Source organism: Zootoca vivipara, chromosome 7 (genome assembly GCF_963506605.1).
Source record: "Zootoca vivipara chromosome 7, rZooViv1.1, whole genome shotgun sequence".
NCBI classification, from domain to species: domain Eukaryota; kingdom Metazoa; phylum Chordata; class Lepidosauria; order Squamata; family Lacertidae; genus Zootoca; species Zootoca vivipara.
This window is the reverse complement of record NC_083282.1, coordinates 61,925,111-61,941,185: the sequence shown is the minus strand read 5'-3', so window position 1 is coordinate 61,941,185 and position 16,075 is coordinate 61,925,111.

Sequence of the window (16,075 nt, the reverse complement as noted above, 5' to 3'; positions counted from 1 at the left end):
GTTGTGGCTGACCAATCTTACCCACCCACAACACAGGAGGTCGGTCTCCAGGTCTCACTGCAACAAATGCCCTCTTTTAGGGAGGACACGATTTTTGCTTGTTTAATTAAAAGGTAGCTTTGCCTACATGAAAGTAATTGCTACGAAAAAAGTTATCATGCCAAGTGCTCTTTTACCCATCTCAGATTATTACGCCTGATGCCAGGATGTCGTGCATGGCTAGGGGTGGTGGAATAAATTGCTGTAGAGCAGGCATCCCCAAACTTTGGCCCTCCAGATGTTTTGGACTACAATTCCCACCATCTCTGACCACTGGTCCTGTTAGCTATGGATCATGGCAGTTGTGGGCCAAAACATCTGGAGGGCCGCAGTTTGGGGATGCCTGCTGTAGAAACTACTTCAGCCCAACAGCTGTGTTGATCCTCTCCAGGCAAAGAAAGAGGCAGTAAGAAAAACTTCTGCAGTGCTGACTGCTCTTGGCTCTCACCCATGTTGGCTATGCCTACAAAATTCTAGCATTCCTCCTACATGCCCAGCCTCTACATGAATGTTGGCTGTGTGGCTGCAGGCACAGAGGAGACAAATGCTCAGACACAATAATGAACAAGGCTATATGAAAGCTCTCCCCATTTGGATATAGAGGGATCCACCCCACCAGCACAATAGCTTCCATATGGGAAAAGCAAGCAGAGCCTGTGGCTCTGACCCTGCTGTGCATATCATCAGAGGGATTGCATTTTCTCCCTTTCCCCTCTCCCCAATGCAGGACGAAGTGGCTGTCAGCCAGTGAGATAAAGCGCAGTGTGAAATGTTATTGGCAGAGAGGAGGAACAGCCTCCCAGCAGCTGTGATTCGGGATCCCTGTGGTAGCGAGAGCATGGTGGGGAATGGAGATGAGCACAGGCACAGAGTTGCCTGCACTGCCCTTTAACAGCACCCATCAATATACATTTACGGTTTAATCAACATATGTCCCTTTAACGGAGCAAATCAATAGCGACTCGTCAGAAAGAAAATGAGATAAACAGCAGCTCTAATAGCATTGCCTTCCCTCCCCCCCCCCACCCATGGTTACAAATTTCAGAATTGGAGCGAAGCAACAGGGCCGCCGGGATGGATGCAGTGAAACATGCTATAATTTCAGGAACTCAGGCCTCCGACATTTGCCTGGTTTTTTTTAAATAATAATAATAATGTTCTTTATATAATCACCATTGATCTTAATGAGTCGAGGGACAGGGATAAAAAGTTTAGATAGCTGAGTTATTCAGTGCTAGAAAATGGGTGAAGTAGAGTATCTGCTACAAAATGTTGCATGCTTAGTCAAGGGGAGAACAGCTGAAGGATGAAACCAAAGATTTTGTGGGGAAGGTGGGCTTTCAGGGGGGAGTTTGTTTTTTGGTGTGTACGGTTCGTAATGACACTTTTCTGTTCAGTTCAATGATACGTATTACTCTAAACTACTGTTATAATGACTTTAGAGATAAGCAGCAAGTTTGCTTAGCTGAAACACACACACACACACACACACACACACACACACACACACATGTCTGTTGCTGGGCTATACCATTCCAGACTGCAGATGGGGAATCAAATGTTTAAATCCCCGCTACCCCAAATAAAATAAATAAAATTTGCTGAACATTGCACACCAGAGAAAAGGCAAGAACTGCAGTGACAGAGACTGGGAAAAGATGCAGTTAAAATGAGTTTTGTAAAAATGAGTTTCAGAGGAGGATGGGTCGATACCATTCAGCAAACTGCGCTAATGATATTAGCCTAATGAGGCCTGCCCTATCTTCTGAATTTTCAGCCTACCCTTTCAGGATTCAGTGAGTCTCTAATAGTCTAATTCAAAGCAGAGGCATGAAGACAACAAATATGGGTAGAGAAAGAGTGTAGCATGGGCGGGGCTGTGTCAAACAATTTTTGAGGTGATGACAAAGGATATGGTAGGATCACAAGATGGCCATATATCATATAAAGATTAAGAGGAAATGTTACCTTGAGGCGATTCTGTCACCTGAAATACAGTCGTGGAAATGGGCTTATACGTCTTCATCCACCAAGGAGTCAGAAATTGTATTTGCTGCGGTTTCAACTGACAGGCTTTTTTAAAGTTCCCTCATCTAGGATGCTGGCAAAGTTGTGGATGCACAAGCCAGCCTATATCAGTCATAGGAGTCTCCTGGCCTATAGTATAGGACGATTGCACTCTTCCTCTTTTTTTTTAGTATAAAGTTTAGGTTCAGTTTCTTCAAAATCTCTGTTGCCTTTTTAGGAAATGTACTTAAAAACTGATATTTTTCCAAAGCTTCACATTTTCAAGCTGTTTTCAGCCATTTTTTATCTGAGGCAAGAGCAGCGTTGGTTGCGAAAAGTCAGGCACTGAAAAAAAATGGAATGACAAAACCAAACAAGGCACTTCTCTGGTATATAGTTAGTGCCACATGGCAGAATGAGGCCGTCTGCTCAAGTGAGAAGCAATGGGGAATGGGGCGTGATGGTGAGGCACCGGACAACAAAGTTTCATGTGCCACATAACCTGCCCAGCACTCCCTAAGTTAGCTTGCTGCCCTCAGGTGTAGCAGAGGATGATTCCCTGTCAGCAATACTGAAGTAAGAGTCAAATGCAAGAGTCCAGTCAGATTTTGTATGTGGAATGGGGTGAGGGTGGGGTCACCATTTCGTCTTTCTCCTCAGGCAGCAAAATATATTGGCCCAGCCCTGGTTAGTAGACTTCCCTGAGGAGCTCAAGGTGGCATTTGTGGTTCCTTCCCACAATGGTCCTGAGAGACAGAAAGCTGGTCCGCACAACACAGAAAGCCAGACTATGGTTTAGTGCCATTGTGAGAATGTGCAGGCTCCCATGAAGGAACTGGCAGCTGCCTTGGCTACAGCTTCATGGCTAGTGAGGAGCCCCATTTAGGGGAATTTTTAATGTTTGAAGTTTTATCCTGCTTTTAGTCCTCTGTTGGGAGCCACCCAGTGGCTGGGGAGGCCCAGCCAGATGGGTGGGGAAAGATATTTTTTATTTTTATTTTTATTTTTAGCTTAACGATGAGTCTCACTTTAGAAGGCACACTAAGCCAAACCTTGGCTCAGCACAGCAGTAAAAAGGACTAAGCAGGAGCAAAGTTGTCGCTAGCTCCTCTCTGGCAGCTAGGTCATAGTCTCACTAAGCTATAGCTTGATTTACTATGATTTGTGAACCAGTATCCTGAACCCCTGGTCTACCTGGCGACAAGTCAGTAAGTCAAGTCCAAAGTTTAAAAGGCAGGGGACAATCCATGCAAGCGAAGTCCAAAATCCAAAGGTCAGGAAACACAGCCCATGGTCAATCCAAGTGAGCCAAACCTGAAGTCCAGCAGTCAGAATACAGTCCAAAGCACACAGCCCCATGGAGGTCCCGGAAAATCCAAGCCACGGAGCATCAACAAGGGCAGTTGAGCAGACCCAGCCCCTCAGCTCTGCTTCCTTTTTATGCTTTGCATGCTGATTGCAGCACCTGGGCTTGATGAGGCAAATCATAGAATCATAGAATCATAGAATCATAGAGTTGGAAGAGACCACAAGGGCCATCCAGTCCAACCCCCTGCCAAGCAGGAAACACCATCAAAGCATTCCTGACAGATGGCTGTCAAGCCTCTGCTTAAAGACCTCCAAAGAAGGAGACTCCACCACACTCCTTGGCAGCAAATTCCACTGCCGAACAGCTCTTACTGTCAGGAAGTTCTTCCTAATGTTTAGGTGGAATTTTCTTTCTTGTAGTTTGAATCCGTTGCTCCGTGTCCGCTTCTCTGGAGCAGCAGAAAACAACCGTTCTCCCTCCTCTATATGACATCCTTTTATATATTTGAACATGGTTATCATATCACCCCTTAACCTTCTCTTCTCCAGGCTAAACATACCCAGCTCCCTAAGCCGTTCCTCATAAGGCATCGTTTCCAGGCCTTTGACCATTTTGGTTGCCCTCTTCTGGACACGTTCCAGCTTATCAGTATCCTTCTTGAACTGTGGTGCCCAGAACTGGACACAATACTCCAGGTGAGGTCTGACCAGAGCAGAATACAGTGGTAATATTACTTCCCTTGATCTAGATGCTATACTCCTATTGATGCAGCCCAGAATTGCATTGGCTTTTTTAGCTGCTGCATCACACTGCTGACTCATGTCAAGTTTGTGGTCAACCAAAACTCCTAGATCCTTTTCACATGTACTGCTCTCAAGCCAGGTGTCTCCCATCCTGTATTTGTGCCTTTCATTTTTTTTGCCCAAGTGTAGTACTTTACATTTCTCCTTGTTAAAATTCATCTTGTTTGCTTTGGCCCAGTTGTCTAATCTGTTAAGGTCATTCTGAAGTGTGATCCTGTCCTCTGGGGTGTTAGCCACCCCTCCCAATTTGGTGTCATCTGCAAACTTGCTCAGGATTCCCTCAAGCCCATCATCCAAGTCATTGATAAAGATGTTGAACAAGACTGGGCCCAAGACAGAACCCTGTGGCACCCCACTAGTCACTACTCTCCAGGATGAGGAGGAGCCATTGATGAGCACCCTTTGGGTTCGGTCAGTAAGCCAGCTATAAATCCACTGAATGGTAGCATTGTCTAGCCCACATTTTACCAGCTTCTTTACAAGAATACCATGGGGCACTTTGTCAAAGGCCTTGCTGAAATCAAGATAGGCTACATCCACAGCGTTCCCTTCATCTACCAGGCTTGTAATTCTGTCAAAAAATGAGATCAGATTAGTCTGACATGACTTATTTTTCAGGAACCCATGCTGACTTTTAGTGATCACAGAGTTTCTTTCTAGGTGCTCACAGACTGTTTGCTTAATGATCTGCTCTAGAATCTTTCCTGGTATTGATGTCAGGCTGACTGGGCGGTAATTGTTTGGGTCCTCTCTTTTCCCCTTTTTGAAAATAGGGACAACATTTGCCCTCCTCCAGTCTGCTGGAACTTCGCCTGTTCTCCAGGAATTTTCAAAGATTATTGCCAGTGGTTCTGAAATCACCTCTGCCAGTTCTTTTAATACTCTTGGATGTAGTTCATCTGGCCCTGGAGACTTGAATACATCTAAACTAGCCAAGTATTCTTGTACTACCTCCTTACTTATTCTGGGCTGTGTTTCCCCTGCTGAATCATCTGCTCCATATTCTTCAGGTCGGGCGTTTTTTTCTTTCTTGCAGAAGACTGAGGCAAAGAAGGCATTGAGGAGTTCTGCCCTTTCTCTGTCCCCTGTTTGCATTTCACCATCTTCTCCTCTGAGTGACCCCACTGTTTCCTTGTTTTTCCTTTTGCTACGGACATACCCATAAAAGCCCTTTTTGTTGCTTTTAACCTCTCTGGCGAGCCTGAGTTCATTCTGTGCTTTAGCTTTTCTGACTTTGTCTCTACACGTGCTGGCTATATGTTTGAATTCCTCTCTGGAGATTTCCCCCCTTTTCCATTTTTTGTACATATCCCTTTTAAATCTTAACTCAGTCAAAAGTTCTTTAGATAGCCAGCCTGGCTTCTTTAGGCACCTTCCATGTTTCCGTCTCATTGGTATTGCCTGAAGTTGTGCTTTTAATATCTCCCTTTTAACAAACTCCCAACCATCATGAACTCCCTTCCCTTTTAGTATTACTGTCCATGGGATTTCACCCAGCGTTTCCCTAAGTTTTCTGAAGTCGGCTTTCTTAAAGTCTAGAATTTGGACCTTAGTATGCTTGGTTGCTCCTTTCCGCTGGATAATAAACTCCAGAAGAGCATGGTCACTCCCACCTAATGATCCTGCCACTTCTACCCCACTAACCAAGTCATCACTATTGGTTAGGACCAGATCTAAAATGGCTGATCCTCTTGTTGCTTCTCCCACTTTCTGGACAATGAAGTTGTCTGCAAGGCCAGTGAGGAATCTGTTCGACCTTATGCTCTTGGCTGAGTTTGACATCCAACAAATATCAGGATAGTTGAAATCCCCCATTACTACTATCTCACTTCCTTTGGAATGCTTGGCCATCTGTTCCAGGAAGGCATCATCTGTGTCCTCAGTTTGGCTTGGGGATCTATAGTAAACTCCCACAATGAGATCACTGTTGTTTTTCTCTCCCTTAATTTTGACCCAGATACTCTCAATTTGGCTTTGAAGTTTTAAATCCTGGATCTCTTCACAGGTATACATATCCCTAACATATAAAGCTACTCCTCCTCCTTTCCTGTTTGGTCTATTTCTCTTAAATAGATTGTATCCCTCTATTACTACATTCCAGTCATGAGACTCATCCCACCAGGTTTCAGTGATGCCTATTATGTCATATTTAGTTTGCTGTACCAAGAGCTCAAGTTCATCTTGTTTATTTCCCATGCTCTGTGCATTAGTATACAGACATTGAAGACCGTTGATCATTCCCCCATGTCTCTTATTTAAGGATATTTTCGTCCCACCACTAGGTCTGCATGCTGCTTGCTCCATTTGGTCCTTGACATTCGGATGATCATCTTCAGCATTAGATGGACTCCTACCTTCAGGACCACTGTCTCCCTCCCCCACATAAGTCAGTTTAAAGCCCTCCTGATGAGGTTTTTGAGTTTCGTGGCAAAAACATTCCTCCCAACTTTTGTGAGGTGCAGTCCATCACTTGCCAGAAGTCCATCTTCAAGAAACTGCAGACCGTGATCTAGGAATCCAAACCGTTCCTGTTTGCACCATTTGCGAAGCCAGTTGTTCACTTCCCCTATTTTCCCCTCTCTCCCTGGGCCATGTCGTTCAACTGGGAGGACAGAAGAGATGACAATTTGTGCATCTAATTGCTTCAACTTCCTGCCCAGAGCCTCATAATCATTTTTGATCTTCTGTAAGCTATGGCTTGCAGTGTCACTTCACCTGTTCCAAGCCTACTCCACCTGAGGAATCACACATCTCCTTGCAGAACTAGCGAGCCCCACCTGGCCAGCCAGGGAGCTGGGCTGTGGGCCCTTGCCTGTCTCAGCCTCCTGGGGCACCCCACCCACTGTTCCCTACGCCGCAGAACCCACCATGCTCATGGAGACAGGGCCCCCTGTAGCTCTGGTGATGGGTCCTGTTGTTCTGGTTCATTACACTGAACCCCATTCCCTTGCCATCCCCTGCTTGCCCTTGTGTGTCCCAGTTCCCTCCTCCTCCTCCCTATCATCCTGCCAGTTCATGACAACCAGCTCAGAGACTGGTATAAGCTTCATGGCTGAGTGGGAATTAGAACCCAGGCAAAGCAGTGCTTCATTAAGAATCATCTGGTGGGTGTGTTCTCTCTTTTTTATTTCTTGTTTCTGATAAGGGATTTCCTCATTATCTCTTTGTTGTGTGCAAAGAGCTTTGAAGGGGGTGGCTGGAAGTCCAAAACACTCACCATCCCATAGTTTTAATTGGACAGTGCTGCAGGGAAAGAATGAGGAAGAGGTTGGGGAAGTAAATGAAAACGGAAATTATATATACATACATACATACACACACACACACACACACACACACACACACACACACACACATATATGTACATAGTCTAAGTTAACTGGTTTAAAAGTATGTACTAAGGTGAATAAACTTCAAACACATTTTGCGGATTATTATATAAAAGAAAATGGTTGGAAAATGCAAACTAAAACATGAATCTTTTGAATTTCAGCTACACAGCTTTGTACAAGCCTCATCTATTCTGACTTACAGATGGCCCTAAGGGGTTGACTGTGGCTTATTCACATTGTGATAAATGGAACTACAGCACAATGCAATGATGAGAGTTGCATCTCTCAGCACCAGCTCTTCTGTCTTCCAAATAGGTTTTCTTCAGTAGGGAGAAAGAGTGCCTAAAAGTAGCACTGACTTCCATTCATAAAGTGAGGCTTGCATGATGCTTTCAAAATTGATTCTGAGTTTGGGGAACAAGGACTAGGGCAGGGTGAGCAACTCTCAGTCTAGGCCTGCATTAAGCCTTCTGGCTCCCAACCCACCAACTGCTCTTCAGCAGAGAGTGGGGAAAGGGCTTTGATGTTGTGCAAAGTGTGCACATTGCGGCACCTTACTCTGCAAAAAAAGATCTGCTGGGGGGGGGGTGAAGGAAGGGAAAAATTCTCAGCAGACTTCTGTTCCTTGGAAACATGCAAGAAGTTGTAAACATCTGCAACTGCATGTATGCAATTTTCAGAAGGCAACTGTATTATAGTTCCTGCCTTTGTTTGAATAGCTGTAACTCAGGACTTGCAGTTTAGCTGTGCACCGACCTCACTGGCCTTCTTCTGCTAGGATTGCCTCTTGCCTATTGTAGGGTCAAAATTTGGAGGATGCTGCCCTATACTGAGTCACACTGCCTGTCAATCTCTATATTGTCTAAATCGACTAGCAGTGGCTCCTCCCAGCCCTTCTTGTAGATGTTTGGGATTAAACCCAGAACTTTTTGCAGGCGAAACATGCTCTACCCTTGACCCATGCCCCTTTCCCAAAGAGAGAGTTCCCTATACATAAAGTAGAGCTGCTGCTTCTACTTCTTGAAATACAAAACAAAAACACTTTTTCTTTCATTGAAGAAAATGCTAGATAAAACTTGAGAGGAGTTACTAAGAATGAAAATGTGCACCTGTTTCTTTGGGAAACAGCTTTGTGGGTCTTACTATTTGAGGGTTTGGCTTTACCAACTTCTCAACCCCCAACAGCACTGGAGTAAAGTGGCCATTGATCTGATAAAGGTTCTCCACCTGTGGGCTAGAAAGTTGCAAGGTAAAGAGCAAACTGAGGAAAGGAAGCGGCTTCGTCCTTTTGTACAACACCTTGACTTCACAGCAACGGTGTCAAGTACTTACTGTCTTAGTGTAGCATGGTGTTAAGATGACAGGATTGTTCTATAATGGCAGAACACAGTTTAGAGCCCAGAGGTCACCTGTTCAGTGCTCTAACTCAGGGCACCCTAGTATTGCACAATCAAGTAAGAACTGAACGAAAACAACCAAGGTAGTGGTAGAGGTGCTTGAAATGCTTTGCTAAATTTACCCTAGAAATACTACTAGTCCTTGCTCTGGATTCGTGATGCAGTATAATTTGGGTGGTATGGATTTATATGGGTAGGCCAGCCTTCTCAGCTTAGTGCACTTGAGCTGTTTTGCACTACAAATCCCACCAGCTTCTCTGATGGCTTCCCCACCGACTTCAATCTGCCCTTACCCAGCCCTGGCTGCCTGCCCTACATCCAATCCAGGGAGTGACACTGGCTGTCAGCTTCCTCTTCCTTGGTCTAATATTGACACTATAAAATTCAGGAGGGAGGAAGTTAGGGGCAAGTTAGTTGGTTCCGCCTGCCATTGGTTCTGGCTCCTCCTACAGTTGGCCTCTCTGCCATCTGCTCTACTAGTTTCCACAGGCAACAACCACCACTGGTTGTAAGGACAGAAAAACAATATTTGTTGACTTTCGTATTTTCAAAAGGGACATGCACATAGACTCAAGGTTCATAAAAGAGAACACAGCTGATGGGGAAAGGGCTGGAGGTAGCCTATTTGTAGAGATGAACCTAATTTGCTTCAAATAATTATTGTCAAGACCCTTATCTGTATTTTAATGGCAAAGATTCTCTGTGGATGTTTTTTATTTTGATATGCAGCATTTTTATACCAATGGTTTTCAACTGCAGTTCATTTTAACAGTATTTGATGAACAGTTTGAAATAGGATTTAGGAAGTTCTCTATTTGTTCCAGTCATTTGTTTAAATCACCTTAGATGAATGACTTTTCAGTCTGAATTATGGGATTAAGTTTTGATTCTCAGAACGCAGGTTTTGGAACAGTTCAAAAATTTCATTTCAGCTCTACTACTTTTGACAGATTTCTGAAAACATCTATATAACTGCATAATATTAGAGTGTTCTACTTTTATAACAAAATTTAAAAATTCCTTCCAGTAGCAGCTTAGAGACCAACTAAGTTTGTTATTGGTATGAACTTTCGTGTGCATGCACACTTCTTCAGATACACAGTGTATCTGAAGATGTGCGCATGCACATGAAAGCTCATACCAATAACAAACTTAGTTGGTCTCTAAGCTGCTACTGGAAGGATTTTATTTTTTTGTTTCAACTACGGCAGACCAACATTACCTGTAACTACTTTTATAACAACCTCAACTACTCCACACACTTTTTAAAAGGCCACACAATAGTTGGGAGAGAATAGGTTAGAGAATGTGTGTGATGCTTGCCTCTGGCTGTATCCAATAGGTGCCTGAGCCAGAAATAAATTTCTCATGGCATTATATTGCACCAATTGCATTTGGCTGGCAACCACAATCTCTTTGCAACAGATGTACTGCCTTAAGGGCAAGATATCTAGGTATACTTACTATACCAAAAAAGCCATTGATTGAAAAGCTTTGCAGACCTAAGGAAAGATGAAAGTGCTAATTTTTCCAGACAGGTGATGTATGTACTTATTATCTCAGGGGTGGCTAACATGTGGCCTTCCAGGTGTTGCTGGACTCCAGCTGCCATCTGCCCCAGCCAGCAAGGCCAACTCCAGCAACATTGGAGTGAGCACAGGATATTCACTCTTGACTTAGCTGAATTGGGTCGCGACTGGACCTAATGGTCAGGGGTCCCTTTACCTTTAAGCTTACTGCACAGACACTCAAAGTGAGTTGCAGACTGTTGCAGACTCAACGTGAGTAATGGTGACCTAAACCAAGGTTTCGTCACCACTGGCAATCATCCCTATCCTCTGGAAGTGGCCTACTGGGTGTTAAATGTGTTTTTGTTCTCCTGTTGTTTTACCACCATGCTGCACTTGCCAAAGATGGATGCAAGCTGTTACATAAGTACACCCAACAGAATTCTTCCAGTGATATCCACGGTGCTAGTGTGCCATCTAGGGGCTACACTGCACACATAACCCTCAGCAGGGAGGGGCATTCTCCAAGACCTTTAAAATTTGGTTTTTACAATTGACTCCCTTCAAGAGGAGAAAAAGGAGCCTGTTGCTGGAAGACAACCCCCCCCCTCCACCTGTAGAGGCTCATTAATACTTGAGCCTCGCCGTTCAGTGAGGTTTGCACAGAGGCCACACACTGTTTAGGGAGACAACATTAAACTCCAGAAGCCAGAAATTAAGGACGAGAAAAATTGCTCTAATGCAACATCCAATTATCTTTAAGCCACCAAAGGATTAAGGCAAGAATCAGATAAACACAAAACTACTAGAATAAGGAATGTTATTAAGGAAACCCCAGAGAGGAAGCGATTGTTTTCCATTGCGCTCTCTCCCCCCTCTCCAAAGGCCCAGATCTTTAATCTTGGCTGCACCAGCCTGCAGAGTTAATTTTTAAATATGCCTGGTGAACTGAGGCTATTAAATATTCATGGTTTTATCTTCAATAAGTTTGGGTTCTTCCCCTCTCACCAAAAGTAGTTTAGCTGTATATTTTGTGTCTGCTTTTCTTAAAAGTGGAAGGAGCTGATTACATAATTCCCATTCACACATGATTTTGGACCCCCGCTCCCTAGATCCCATATAGCACAAATGCCTGTTTTTCTGTAATTGTGCCATGCTAATTATTTATTAGGGACGCGGGTGGCGATGTGGGTTAAACCACAGAGCCTAGGGATTGCCGATCAGAAGGTTGGCGGTTCAAATCCCCACGACGGGGTGAGCTCCCGTTGCTTGGTCCCAGCTCCTGCCAACCTAGCAGGTCGAAAGCATGTCAAAGTGTAAGTAGATAAATAGGGGAAAAATACAGCGGGAAGGTAAATTGCATTTCCGTGTGCTGCTCTGGTTCGCCAGAAGCGGCTTTGTCATGCTGGCCACATGACCTGGAAGATGTACACCGGCTCCCTCGGCCAATAATGCAAGATGAGCGCCGCAACCTGAGTCAGTCATGACTGGACCTAATGGTCAGGGGTCCCTTTACCTTTACAGTAATACCTCGGGTTACGAACACGATCCGTTCCGGATCGCAGTTCGTAACCCGAAAAGTTCATAACCCGAACGCGACCCGAAGCGCCATTTTGCACATGCGCAAAGCGCTATTTTCACAATTTTTGCGCTTTGCGCATGCGCAGACCGCGCGTGCCGCCTCTACGCACGCGCGCACAGCAAAAACACTTCCGGGGGTGCGCAGTTCATAACCCGAATTGTTCGCAAACCGAGGTGGTCGTAACCCGAGGTACGACTGTACTAATTATTTATTAATTAAATTTGTATACTGCCCTATACCTGCAGGTCTCAGAGTGGTTTACAGGATATTAATAAAGGATACTAATGAAGCCAGAATGCCAAATTTCATGCTGGTACTGCCAAGAGTGCTTTTGCCAGGACGTATTTGCAGGTAGAACGGATTAATTTTCATTTTATTCTACCTAAAGCAGGTATTTCTAACAGCAACCCCAGGTGGTCTTGTTGCAAGATTCTGTAATCATTAGTTTATAATTAAGACATTTTGGTTTGCATCTGAAGCTGAGCCAACGGGGTTTCAGTCACACAACAGGACTTGTTTTCCTCTCCTCCCCACATGCACCCCCTAAATCTGCTCCAGAGGGGGCCCCACCTTCTGGAGCCAATCTTGAGGATGCATATGGGGCAGGAGAGGAAAAGGAAGCTCTGTTGCATGCATGGCAGTCCATTATGTCAGCAGAGCTGCAGCACTGGATAAGGCCCATTGATTTTCAGTTTCAAAATACTGATTTAAAACCCCAGCATGGATCTTTGTTCAGTGGGATTCAGCTATCCTGGCAAGTATGGTTCTGGCTCACAAACAAATAGCAGTTTGGAACTAAGCTCCTTGCCTGGACAAGACATACTCAGATTGCAAGGATGCCCGTGAAAAAGGCAAATACTAGCCCCCTTCTGGCAAAAGCTCTGAGTAAGCAGGGCTGCAGCCAACTCTTAGTGAATAGAGGCTGTTTTGACAGCTGGCAGCAAAGCTGGAGCTTGTGCCCTTCTGGAAAAGCAGAGTTCTGGCCAAGGCAGTCTGAGATTTGCTGCAGCTGAGAAACTGTCCTGTGGGTGACAGTATTTAGCTCTGCACCAGCAAGAACGTCTAAGAGAAAAGTAGGGCAAAAGTTTTCCCTCCTACTAGAAGTGGCATCAGGCCAAGTGTGTGACTTGAATATCAAACGTGTGTCACTCCCTGCAGCTGGGGTGCCCAGTGCACGTTTTCTTCCAGGGCTCATACAGGTGTAGCCTGCTGGTTTAGCAGGTAGCAAAGATAGGATTTTACTACCAAGGCAGGAAAGGGTGGAGCAAGTCAAAGGCTTGGAGCATCAAACAAACAACATGGCAAAGGGGAATGGGAAGCCAGGATTTGTTTTTTGGGGGGAAGGCTTTATGTTAGGGGGGCATAACTGAGTTATACACAACGTAATTGGCCAGTTAGTTATGTATTTTATTTATATACTTGATGGGGGGGAGCTGCTGCCCTCCCTGCATCCACCCTGGCTACGCCCATGATGGAAGCACAAACATCTTCATCAGAAAAAACTTATCATAATGAATTCTAAACCAGTGCATTCTCCTGCAAGCTAGTAGAAAATGGTAGAAATGTACTGGAAACTATATTTAATACTAATACAGTGGTACCTTGTTTCTTGAACAGCTTGGCTCCCGAATGTCGCAAACCCGGAGGTGTTCCAGTTTGCGAACGTTTTTGGGAAGCCGAATGTCCATTTCGGCTGTCGGCATTGTTTCAAGGTCCAATCAGCCAACCAGAAGCCATGCCTTGGTTTGCGAATGTTTAGGAAGTCGAACGGAGTTCCAGAACGGATTGAATTCGGGAACCAAGGTACCACTGTACTTGGCATTTCATAAAGTGTTTAAAAGTGCATTGTATTCAGCCTTAATTCTGAAAGGTAAGTCAACCTCCATATTGCAGAAGGGAACTTGAGAGTGAGAGAACAGCAGCATGTGCAATGTCCCCTCAACAATATGGTTGAGATGAAATCTGAACCAGGAATTCTCTGAGTCACAAAACCACACACCCTTAGTCACTAAACCGCTTTGATATGTCACCTTAAAATGCAATTTTAAAAGCATTTATACCCCTTGACTTTGGCATTTGTAGTTTTCACATTTGGTTTACAAAAGCTCAGGGCAGTATCTTATTAAAAGCACATGTAATATCTGCAGAAGTTAGCATTTTGATATTTACTTTTTAGAAACAGTCTTGCCAGAACGCATCACATTTTCAAATGTGGATTGTTTTATTTCTTCTCTGCCCTTCGCCGTAAGGTCCCTGTGCAAAAGCGCAGTATGAACATTAGCTAGAACAATTTACAATCAAATTAATAAGGTGGATTCTAAAAACAGCAAACGCCAGGGTAAAGAAGTGCACCCTCAAAAACTATGATAAAAACTATACAATACAGGTGCCAGATATACTTCTGTAGGGAGAAAATACCACATCTTAGCTCGCCTCCCCCAGCACTTCTAAAGGTGCTAGATAGAACTGCCAAGGTGGCCTCTCTGCTGATATTAAAACGAGTGTCTGTGTGGGAGGTGGCAATCACACAATCTAGTATGAAGTATGGAGGATAATCTCTGAACAATTAACAAAATACAAGTTTTGACACATATAATTGAATGTACTTACGGTTTTTACCTTTATCAACCAACACCACCAAGACTGGTAGTATGCTAAGTCTAATAGAGTAACCCTCTTGAGAGTTACCCAAATGGCCCTGTTCTAGGACAATGGGGGTTACAATCTGGAAGTAGTCTTCCTTCTAGGTTGAAGGGATCCCTGAAGTGGTTGTTGGAACTAGAAGTCCCTAAATTGGTACTTGAAGCTCAGCCAAAGGAGCAGGTGGACAGGCCTGTCACACATTTAGTTCACAGTTGCCTCAGAAAGCTCTGCTCAAAAGTATCTTTTACTCAGGGGATTGAGTAATGGTTAAGCCATGAAGGCCATAGCTGTGTGCCCTACATTTGTTGGCCTAGGGACTTTTAACTCCCTGTGCAGATAAATGCATTTGATGTCAGCTGAAGAGGCACAAAACATTATATTTCCCTTGGCATGCACACATTTAGGAACTAAGTGACGCAAAAGGTGTATAGCTTGAATTCAACAGAAAATAATTTGCTGTTCAGCTGGAAAGCAGAATACTGGAACAAAGCCGTGATAGATAACACAGTACTTAATTACAAAATTGTGAATGGCTGCCATGGCACATGCAAGCAGTTAAGTGCCAATTCTCAGATATGGAATGGCCAGTTTCGAAACATCCAAATGCCAGCTGGCAGTCTTTTTTAAAATTTAGGTTTTATTGAATTCTCTTTTATGGGATTTGTTCCCCCATGTGCAGCTCTGATACCGAGAATGATGGATGGGAGGAAGGCAGTTAAAGACCATGCAATGTTTTGGACTTCAACTCCCATCAGCCCCAGCCAGCGCACCTGGTTGGCCCAGGTTGATGACAGCCATAGTCCAAAGCATCTGAAAAACACCTAATTGGGGAAGGATGTAACACACCCTTCTCAAATCCTTTTTCAACCACTTCAGACCTCTCACAGAGGATATTAAGATTCAGTATTTTGCTTTCCTCACATAACAGTGGCTTAATTTAATATTTTTAAGATTAATATGGTGGGGAAAATAGTGAATTCACACAACCCTGCTTCTAGACCAGCATTCTGATATATGTTAAAACATGTAACCCATCTAGGGGTAAATGTGGAAAATGTGTTTCTTTAAATGAGATCTTTGATACCAGATGTCAAAGTGAACACAGAGCAAAGTCTGTTACCGAAGGAAGCACAACTCAACCCACACTAAAGGCCAATTTTAGTTACATGCTGAACTGCTTCTCCCTCCACATATATTTCAAATTGAATGGCTAATTCTGGATACAATGCTACCTTGCCCAATTAAATCTATAGTGTGAGCTGCTTTCTTGATCCAAGCTGAAGGTGAGGAGCTGCACAGCTTCATAGCAGCCAAGTATCTGAGTGCTATAAGCCAGCAAATTCTTTAGGACTCTCTCATTTGTTGGGGTCCAATATTATGCCAATATTACACCAAATAGAAACTTTGGTATACACTTCCACTGATACTCAGATGTGGGTGCAGATTGAAGTTTCA